We start from the raw sequence: 11,251 nt of genomic DNA on the forward strand, positions 1-11,251 counted from the left end.
TTAAACATCTTGTCATATATTTTAGGGCCATTGTAATACACTCTTTTGCTCATTTTTTTCACATTGAGTTTTTGGTCTCTTTTTCCCTCGATTTTCAAAAAACTTTATATAACAAGGGCTTATTTCTCATTCATACTACTTGTCTATCAAGGGTTGGAATTCAACTCCACATTGTCCTTAATTTCAAAGTGTACAGTATGATATTGTTAACTATGGGCATGGTGTTATACAGCAGATCTCTAGAACTTACTCATTTTATATAGCTGAAACTTTATACCCTTTGAATAGAAACTCTCCATTTACCCCTCTCCACAGCCCCTGGCAACCACCATTCTACTCTCTGTTTTTATGAGTTTGACTTTTTAAGCTTTCACATATAAGTGAGATCATATAGTATGTGTCTTTCTGTGTCTGGTTTATGTCACTTATCATAATGTCTTACAGGATCAGCCATGTTGCTATAAATGGTAAGATTTCTTTCTTTTTAAAGGCTGAGCAATATTCCATTGTATTATTCATATATGTATCACATTTGCTTTAGCCATTCATCTGTTGACAGACACTTAAGTTGTTTCCATGTCTTGGCTACTGTGAATAATGCTGCAATGAATATAAGAGTGCAGATATCTCTCCAAGATACTGATTTAATTTCCTTCGGATATATACTCAGAAGTGGGGACTTCCCTGGTGGTCCAGTGGTTAAGACTCCGTGCTTCCACTGCAGGGAACTGAGATCCCACATGTCATGTGGCGCGAATTTAAAAAAAAGTGGGATTGCTGGATCATATGGTAGTTACAATTTTTTTTTAATCACAAATAAGGTCTTTTATTTGTCACCATTAAAAGTCTGATTTTTAAACAGATTCTTGGACTGGTGGCTCATATCCATCAGCTCATTCAACTTTAGGACCTGTCTCATCCCCAGTAGCTTTTCCAGAACTACTACCTTCACCATGTAGCTCCATGAGTTTTCCCAGTTCAAAGTTGGGCTTCTTCAGCATTTTTACTTTTCTAACAAAGACATCATGGAGTGGATAAATAGATTGGCAGGCCTTTTCTATGTCTTTTCCAATGCTGTCTGGAATCAGTTTATTGACCACCTCTTTCAAGTCATTTGTCTGCACCTCTCGGGTCAGGATTTCCATCATCTTCTTGCGGATCTGGCGGACCTGCTGGTGCTGGGCATAAGAGGCCTTCTGAATCTGATTGTTGCGCTTTTTAGTAAAACCCACGCAGAATAGACGAAGCAAATAACCATCGATAGTCTTGACATCAACGTGAGCTTCAATCATGGTCTGCCATTTTTTGACCATGGAGCACATTTTGTCACGGGTAAGATCCATGCCATGGAAATTAGTCAGGCAGTTTTTTTCCCTGAACATCCTCAGTAATAAGCTTAAATTTTCTAAATGCAGCTTCATCATTCTGCAGATCAGCAGGGCTCACTGCAAACACATGACCCTTGAGGCCATCAGATGCGATTTTGGTTCCTTGAGTTCTCGTGACTAGTGTTTTCCCAATATTTCTTATATTGAACATAGCTGGTGCTTTCACATCATACCAATCTTTCTTAGATAATGGGTCAATTACTTTCTTCTTGGCTCCCTTTTTACCGCCTCTCGTAAGGCGCTTGTTCTTACCGCCCCATAGTTACAATTTTAAGTTTTTGAGGAACCTCCATACTGTTTTCAGTAGTGGCTGTATCAATTTACATCCTGACCAACAGTGTACAGGGTTCTTTTTTTCTCCAAATCCTTGCCAACACTTGTTATCTTTTGTCTTTTTTGATAATAGCTATTTTAACAGGTGTGAAGTGACATACCATTGTGGTTTTGATTTGAATTTCCCTGATGATCAGTGATGGTAAGCATCTTTTCACAAACCTCTTAGATTTTTGTATGTCTTCTTTGGAGAAATATCTATTCAAGTATTTTATACATTTAAAAAATTGGATTATTTGATTTTTTTGCTATTGAGTTGTAGGAGCTCCTTACATATTTTGGATACTCACCTCTTATCGGATACATGGTTTGCACATATTTTCTGCAATTCTGTAGGTTTCTTTTTCACTCAGTTGATTATTTCCTTTTCTGTGCAGAAGCTTTTTTAGTTTGATGTAGTCTCACTTGTCTTTTTTTGCTTTTCTTGCCTGTGCTTTTGGTGTTATATCCAAGAAATCAATGCCAAGGCCAACGTCATGAAGCTTTTCCCCTGTGTTTTCTTCTAGGAATTTAACAGTTTCAGGTCTTATGTTTGTCTTTAATCCATTTTGAGTCGATTTTTGTATATGTTGTAAGATCGGGTTGAATCTCATTCTTTTACATGTGGATGTCCAGTTTCCCCCATGCCTTTTTTTTTTTTTGGAAGAGATTGTCTTTTCCCCATTGTGTAGTCCTGGCACCTTTGTTGAAGATCACTTGACTGCATATACGTGGATTTATTTTTGGACTATATGTCTGTCTTTATGGCAGTGCCATACTGTTTTAATTACTATAATTTTATATGTTTTGAAATCAGAAAGTGTGAAGTTTCCAGCTTTGTTCTTCTATCTCAATATTGTTTTGGCTATTTGGAGTCCTTTGTAGTTTCATCTGAATTTTAGGATTGTTTTTTCTGTCATTGGGATTTTGATAGAGATTATATTGAATCTCTAGATAGCTTTGGGTCATATAGGCATTTTAACAATATTAAGTCTCCTCATCCAAGAACATGGGATGTCTTTCCATTTAGTTGTGTCTTCTTTCATTTATTTCATCAGTGTTTTGTAGTTTCCAGTGCACGAGTCTTTTAGTTAATTCCTAAGTATTTTATAATTTTGATGCTATTTTAAATGGGATTGTTTTCTTAATTTTCTTTTTAGATAGTTCACTGTTAGTGTATGGAAATGCAGTTGATTTTTGTATCTTGCAACTTGACTGAATTCATTTATTAGTTCAGTTTGTGTGTGTGTGTGTGTGTGTGTGTGTGTGTGTGTGTGTGTGTGATTTTTAGGGTTTTCTACATATAAAATCTTGTCATCTGCAAGCACATGTAATTTTACTTCTTCCTTTATGATTGTAGTACTTCCAGTACTATTTGGAATAGAAGTAGAAAGAGTGAGCATCCTTGCCTTGTTCCAGATCTTAGAGGAAAAACTTTCAGTTTTTCACCGTTAAGTATGATGTTAGCTGTGGGCTTTTCATATATGGCATTTATTATGTTGAGGTAATTTCCTTCTATTTCTAGTTGAGAGTTTATATCATGAAAGAGTATTGAATTTTGTCAAATGCTTTCTTTGCATCTATCGATATGATCATGTGATTTTTATCCTTCATTCTATTAATGTGGTGTAGGTCTGTTCAGATTTTCTGTTTCTTCATAATTCAGTCATGAAGAGGTTGTATTTTTCTATGAATTTATCCATTTTTTCTAAGTTACCCAATTTGTTAGTGTATAACTTTTCCTAGTAGTCACTTATGATCTTTTAATTTCTGTGGCATTAGTTATAATGTCTTCTCTTTTGTTTATGATTTTATTTATTTGAGTCTTCTTTTTTTTTCTTAGTTAATTTAGCTATAGTTTTGTCAATTTTGGGAATCTTTTTGAAAACCAACTCTTAGTTTTGTTGATTTTTTTTCTGTTCTCTGTTTTGTTTATTTGTACTCTTTATCATTTCTTTCCTTCTGATAACATTGGGTTTAATTTGTTTTTATTTTTCTGGTTCTTTGAGGTGTAAAGTTAGATTGTTTGCGATCTTTCTTTTATAATGTAAGCATTTTTCACTCTAAATATCCCTCTTAGTACTGTTTTTGCTACATCCTATAGGTTTTGGTATGTTGTATTTTTGTTTTTGTTTGCCTCAAGGTCTTTTCTAATTTCCCTTTTGATTTCTCCTTTGACTCATTGGTTGTTCAAGATTGTGCTGTTTAATTCCCACATGCTTGTGAATTTTTAAATTTTCCTTCTACTGTTGATGGCCAGTTTCATTCCATTGTGGTCAGAAAAGAACTTAGTATGATTTCAGTATTCTTGAATTTGTTAAAACTTGGTTTTTGACCTAACATGCTTTGTATCCTGGAGAGTGTTCCATGTGCACTTGTGAAGAGTATATATTCTGCTGCTGTTGGAATGAACGTTATGTATATGTCTGTTAGGTTCATTTCAAATTTAATGTTGCTGTATTTCTCTATTTGTTAATTGATCTTCTCTCTGGATGTTCTGTTTTTTATTGAAAGTGGGGTCTTGAGCTTTCATATTGCTGTTTAACATCTTTTCATTTCAACTTGGAAGAACTTCCTTTAGCATTTCTTGTTAGGCTAGTCTAGTGGTAATGAACTCTCAGCTTTTATCTGTCTGGGAATGTCTTTATCTCTCCTTCATTTCTGAAGGATAGTTCTGCTGGATATAGTGTTCTTGGCTGACAGGTTTTTTTTTTCCTTTCAGCAGTTTGTATATATCATTTGCCTGTCTTCTGGCCTGCAGGGCTTCTGTTGAGAAGTTTTCTCATAGTCTTATGGGAGTTACATGTATGTGACAAGTCACTTTTGTCTTGCTACTTTTGAAATTCTCTCTTTGAGTTTTGACAGTTTGATCGTAATTTGTCTCATTGTGGATTATCTGAGTTCCTCTTAGTTGTGGTCATTGGACTTCTTGGATTTGGCTATCTATTTCCTTCCCCTGCTTTGGAAAGTGTTCAGCCATTATTTTTTCAAATCAGCTTCTGGTCCTCTCTCTCTTCTCCCTCTGGGACTCTCATAATGTATATATTGGTTTATATGATGGTGTTTCATAAGTCCCTTAAGCTGTCTTCACTCTTTTTCATTCTCTTTGCTTTTTACTTCTTTCACTGGATAATTTCTACTGGCCTATCTTTGAGATTGCTGATCCTTTATTTCTGCTTGATCTAGTCTGCTTTTGAACCCCTCTACTGAACTTTTCAGTTCAGTTATTGTATTCTTTAGCTTGAAAATTTCTGTTTGGTACTTTTCAATGTTTTCTATTTCTTTGATTCTCACTTTGTTCATGCCTTATTTTCCTGACTTCTTAGAGCATCTTTATGATGGTTGTTTTGAATTCTGTCCGATAAATCATATATCTCTGTTTCATTCGTGTTAGTTTCTAGAAATTTATCTTGTTCCTTTGTTTGGGAAATCATTTCCTGTTCCTTCATTTTCTTTGACTCTTTGTGTTGGTATTTGTGCATTAGAGAAAACAGCCACCTCTCCCAGTCTTCCTGGACTTACCTTTATGGGAGGAGACCCTCACCAATCATCCCAGCTAGAGGTTCTGGGGGCCTGTCAATCCTTTATGCTAGTCCAAACCACTATCTTCGATCTTAGTGATCCCCATGTGTTTAGAATATGTTGGGTCCCATCAGTGTTCCAAGACAGGTGAGGCAGAAGGCAGTCTGTTGGGCAGCCCCTGGAAAATTAGTCCTTTGGATGTACTGTCCAGCCTTTTCCCTTTCCAGAGGGAAGCTGAAATCTTTTTTTTTTTTTTTTTTTCTGCTTCCTCTGTACTGAGCTGGGCGGAAGGCCTATGACGACTGGTGGTATACTAGATCAAACTGCGGTGTTTGGTCTCACTGAACCCCAGGCATCTAGTGTATGCCAGGTCCTGTCAGTACTCTGCAACACATAGACAGAAACCAGCCCCTTAGGGAGCCCCTGAAAAAGTTGGATTATTGGAGGTGTGGTCTGACTCTTTCCCTCGACAGAGAGAAACTAGGAGCTGGGAGTTTCCTTTGATCATATGACCCTGGCCAAGGGTAGGGGTCATAGTTAAATGGTCTCTCATGTTTTCCTGCTGGCTTCATTGTGGCTGGTTTTGCATTTGCCTGGAACGCAGGAGCCTCTCAGCCAGTTTCTGGATTTCTCACAAAGGGTGTTTGTTCATGTACTGTTGTTGAATCAGTATGTCTGTTGGTAGAGGGAAAGTCCAGGGCTTCCTGTTCCACCATGTTGCTGATGTTTCCCCTGAACATTCTCCCTCCAATTTTAAGAGTTCTTTATATATTAGTGATACCAGTTCCTGTCTGATTTGCATTACAAATCTGTTCTCCTAGTGTATCATTTGTTTTACTTTGCTTGTGATGTTTCTTTGCCATGAAAATTTTAAATAAAATTTAGCAACTTTTTTTCTTTCATTGCACCTAGGTTTTTGAGTAATAATTTGAAAGGCTTTCCCAACCCTCAGATTATAGAGGAATTCGTGCGTATTTTTCTCTAATATTTGTTTCTTTTTTGTCTAATATTTAATCTAGTATTTCATTTTTAACTTTCAGATATCTGATTCATCTGGAGTTTATTTTTGTGTAAGGTATGAGGTATACATCTAATTTTTATCTTTTTCCAAATGGCTGCCCAGTTGTTCCAGCACCATTTAATAAAAAGTTTGTCTTTGACCTAGTTAAATGAGGTACCATCTTCATCACGTACTATATTTCCATATATACTCAGGTCTATTTCTGCACTTTCTGTCCTATAAACTGGTCTGTCTATTCAAGCACTGGTATTACAATTACAGAGCCTTTACAGTCTGTTTTAATATCTGGTAGGCCTAGTCCTCCCTTACAGCTTTTCCATTTCAGAGTAAACACTACACTAATCCACATGGATCCTCTTTCATTATTTTGCAACTAGTGTGCACTTTGTCATTCTGAGAATGATTTTAGTTCAGTCTTAGGTCCTTTATTGTCCTCTTCTCCTGCACAGTTTTTCTGGGTCATCCTAGCTTTTGCTAATGCTGGAGGAGGGAGCTTGGAAGATAGCTCTACAAGAGATAGGTATTTATTTTTCCGCTTGCAGATAATTTGATTTTTTTTTTGGTATTTTTTATCTTCCAGTTATGATGAGAGTATGGAACTTTTGTGGTTTTTTATTTTCTTCTTGTTGATCTGTATAGTTTTTTGGGGAATATGCCACACAAAAAAAATCTTGTTTAGGTAGTTACCATTCCCTCACTGTATTGCTATTTTTTTAAAACAGAAACTTCAGCTTACATCAGAAATACTGTTGTTCTCTTAGAAAAGCTCCTTTCAATATTCTAAAGTGCTTTAACTTTTTTCTACCCTGGTCAGAGCAATACCTGGTAGGAAGACAGAGGAGTAGAAAATAAGGATCTAAGACCAATACAAAAGCTATTACAGTTTCCCAGAAATGCATTAATTTGTCAAAATTGAGTAATAGTAGTAAGTTTTTCCTATAATAGTATTAGCATTTTCTAGCAGGCCTTTTAATAATACCAATTTTTTATATACTTTCAAAGAGCTTTGATGTCAATTGAATTATTTACTTATGATTTAGGTATTAGTTCTTATAGGCTTTCTGGCTATCACTTAGTATGAAGACAAAGTGTGTAATTCAAGCAATATTAATCTATTCTTAGAGGGTTGTTTGCAGCCCCTGTAAACATTGGCTAGAAATGATTTACCCTGCCTTATTACCACTGTGACTTTCACATGTATTTTTAAATGAGAAAAGTAGTTGCTTGAACTATATAGTGTCTGGGGGAAAGTGACTTAATATTACCTGTTGTTGTTGGGAGTTTGAAAATAATAGAAGATACTGGCATCCTAGTCCGTTAAAGTTGTACTTCACTGTCATTGAAAACAGTATTTTGGGGGGACATTACTCTGATAATTTTGCTTACTGGAATTGCATTTGAAAGGCTAATTGCCTTCCTAAAGGATTAGTGTGATAAGACTATATCCTTGATGTGATAAACTTGCAACTTTTCAAAAACCTTATTAACCATTTTTTTTCAGTAAAAAATGAAATATTTATTCAGTCAAGAGAGAAAGCAGAGTATCATCTTAACTATTTTTAAGTTAATAGTTCAGTAGTGTTAAGTATATTCACATTGTTGTGAAAGAGATCTCAAGAACTTTTTCATCTTTCGAATCTGAAATTCTTTACCCATTAAAGGACAACTCCTTCTTTCCCCCTTCTCCCAGCCCCTGGTAACCACCACCCTACTTTATATTTTTATGAATTTCACTACTTTAGATACCTCACATAAGTAGAATTATACAGTATTTTATCTTTCTGTGACTGGTTTATTTCATTTAGCATAATGTAAAAACTTCTAACTTTTTTATTTCCATTATTCTGGGAGATGGATCGAAAAAGATATTGCTGCAATTTATGTCAGAGAGTGTTCTGCCTGTGTTTTTCTCTAGGAGTTTTATAGTGTCCGGTCTCACATTTAGGTCTTTAATCCATTTTGAGCTTATTTTTGTATATGGTGTTAAAGAATGATCTAAGAACTTATAACTTTAAGAAAAGTTTATGTTGTCTAATCTTATAAACTATAGGGCAGAGTAGATGGCTATGCTACATTGATTAATAACGTGAGGGTAAGCCCATAAATTGTGTGCTAACAGTCTAATTCTGGTTAAGATTGGAATGACCAAAAGTTATTTCCAATTTACCAACTTTCGTATCTATTTCACAAAATAGAGATACCCCATCATAATTAATATTAAAAGCTAATGAATAAATGGAAGAGCTACATTCTAAAATTGTTTGGGAGGAGAAGTAATGGAGAGTTATAAAAGGATATGAATCATGTTTTAATCAAAATATGTTAAAATACTATTGTATATATACAACTATAGGATGAGAGATTATTTGCTTCTAGGAATTCTGACAGTTTGCAGATATTCTTGACTCAGATTCTTCTGATTTTTTATTTATGCATTAATCATGGATTTTATGGGCCCACTAGGGTTATAGAAAAGTTACTTCTGTACAGAGCCGTATGAGATTCATTTGAATTCATTAATCCCATTCCCAGATGTGTTTAAGTCAGTGAGGTCAGTTTAGTGTTGAGGGATTTACATGTAATATATATGCTTGTTCTAGAAGCCAGATATAAACTTTGAAATAGTTACATAACTTGGAGAAATAGAAATGTGAAATATATATATCTAAGATAAATGGATTTTGTGGTTTAACAAACTCTGTCATGAGGAAATTCAATACCTGAAATCTCTTTAAAATATCTGCTTAGTATCTTCCTCTTCAAAAGCTCCTCTCTCCTTTTACATTTAAAAGGAAGGGTGTAGGGGCTTCCCTGGTGGCGCAGTGGTTAAGAATCTGCCTGCCAATGCAGGGGACACGGGTTTGCTCCCTGGTCCAGAAAGATCCCACATGCCGTGGAGCAGCTGAGCCCGTGTGTGACAAGTACTGAAGCCCGCGTGCCTAGAGCCCGTGCTCCACAAGAGAAGCCACCACAATGAGAAGCCCACGCCCCCACTCCCTGCAACTAGAGAAAGCCCACGCACAGCAACAAAGACCCAGCGCAGCCAAAAAAAAAGAGAAGGGTGTGGAGGAGGAGGAGAATAACAAGTTGGAGAATGATTTTTTTCCTTGGCCTATTAGGGAAATATGTGATTTCTCAGACAAAGAATACATTATTTTTTTCAGATATCTAGGTATATCAGTCACTTGTAAGCTAAGTAAAAACTCTCAATGATTACATATGATTGGGTATATATATATGTATATATGTGTGTGTGTGTGTATACACACACACACAGTAGCGCGATTGCACAAAAGGTTTCTCTTTTCCTGTGTAATTATTAGGCACTACTATTAGTTACATGTGAGTCAATATTCCCAATGAATGGTTTTAAGTAACCAATTTTATGAATATTGAGCATGCAATCAGTTAGTGCTTCATAATAGATAATTTAAGAATGTTAAGATGAAATTAAATTTGGGAATAATATTAAAGAGAAATAAGTGGGGACCACTTTAAAAGCATTAAAATAATAGCTTAATGTATACAAGGAAATAAAAGACAAGATTGATAATTTCAGTAGCAAACTAGAATCTTTAGAAAAGAACTAAATGGAAATACTAAAAATGAGAAATACAATAACTGATATTGATAATTCAGTAGATGAATTTTCTAGCAGATTAGATGCTATGAAATAGAGAATTAGTTAACAGGAACGTAAGTCAGAAGAAAATATCCAAATTGAAACATGAGGAGATAAAGGAATAGAAAATGCATAAAGAGCATAAGAGATACAGATTCAGTGAAAATTTCTTACAATCCAGGATCCCTATATCAAGTTAAAATATCCTTCAAAAATGTAGGTAAAATAAGGACATTTTCAGAAAAACAAATACCAAAGGTGTTTGATACCAGCAGACCCACACAAAAGGAAATACCAAATGGTATTCTTTGAGTGAAAGGGAAATAATCCCAGAAAGAAGGTTCCAAATGCAGTGAGGAATTAAGAGTGATGAAAAAGGTAAAGATGTGTGTGGAAAAATCTAAATGAATATATGTATAAAAGCATAATAATAATGTATCATGAGGTTTAAAATACATGTGGCATTATATAACATAGATTATGTTATAATCTATAGGCTAACCAGTAAAGCAACATGAAAGAATGTACAACTACCAAACTAACAGAGGAGAAAAGTAACAGAAAAAAACCCTAATTCTATTTGAATGAAAGCAAGAAAAAAAGAAAAAATAGAGGCATTCAGACATGGTGAGACAAATAGAGATCAAATAGTGTAATGGTATATTTACACCCAAATATATCAGCAGCTACTTTAAATGTAAAGGCCTAAACTCTCCAATTAAAGTAAAACATTCTCAGACTGAAAAAAAGAACAGAACCCAACTATCCATTGCTTACAAGAGATACACCCCAAATACAAAGGTATAGAAAGGTTGAAAGTGAAACAATGAAAAAATACACTGTGAAAACACTAATGGCCCTTTCTGCACATGCACATCACAAAAACTGGTATAACTATAATAATGTCAGACAAAGTAGACTTTAAGGGGAAAGAGTGTTACCTGGAGATGTAGAGGGATATTGCATAATGATAAAAGGTCCAATTAACAAGGAAGAGAAAAAAAAAACTAAATCTGTATTGACCTAATAACATATATTCAAAATACATAAAGCAAAAATTGACAGAATAAGGAGAACTAGATAAATCCACAATAACAATGGGGGATTTAAAAAAATTTTAATGAAGACTTTACTTTTTTAGAGCAGTTTTAGGTTCATAGCAAAATTGAGGGGAAGGTACAGAGATTTCCCTTATACTCCGTGCCCTCACACATGTATAATCTCCCCCATTATCAACATCTGTTGTTTCACAACTGCCTCAGGAACTTCCCAGGTGTAATATGAAACCAGGCCCCTTACATGGAGGGCAAGGAGAGACTGAAGAAAGAGGCAGGCCACTGCATATTGGTAGGTGACAGGTTTAATAAACAAGGGAATTTACAAGGC

General features: G+C 35.1%; 1 pseudogene; it reads right to left on the reverse strand.

Moving 5' to 3' along the window:
* Window positions 1-799: 799 nt before the first annotated feature.
* Window positions 800-1,647, reverse strand: LOC101269931 (40S ribosomal protein S3a-like; annotated as a pseudogene).
* Window positions 1,648-11,251: the final 9,604 nt, after the last annotated feature.

The sequence above is a fragment of the Orcinus orca genome, chromosome X (genome assembly GCF_937001465.1).
Source record: "Orcinus orca chromosome X, mOrcOrc1.1, whole genome shotgun sequence".
Classification (NCBI taxonomy): Eukaryota; Metazoa; Chordata; class Mammalia; order Artiodactyla; family Delphinidae; genus Orcinus; species Orcinus orca.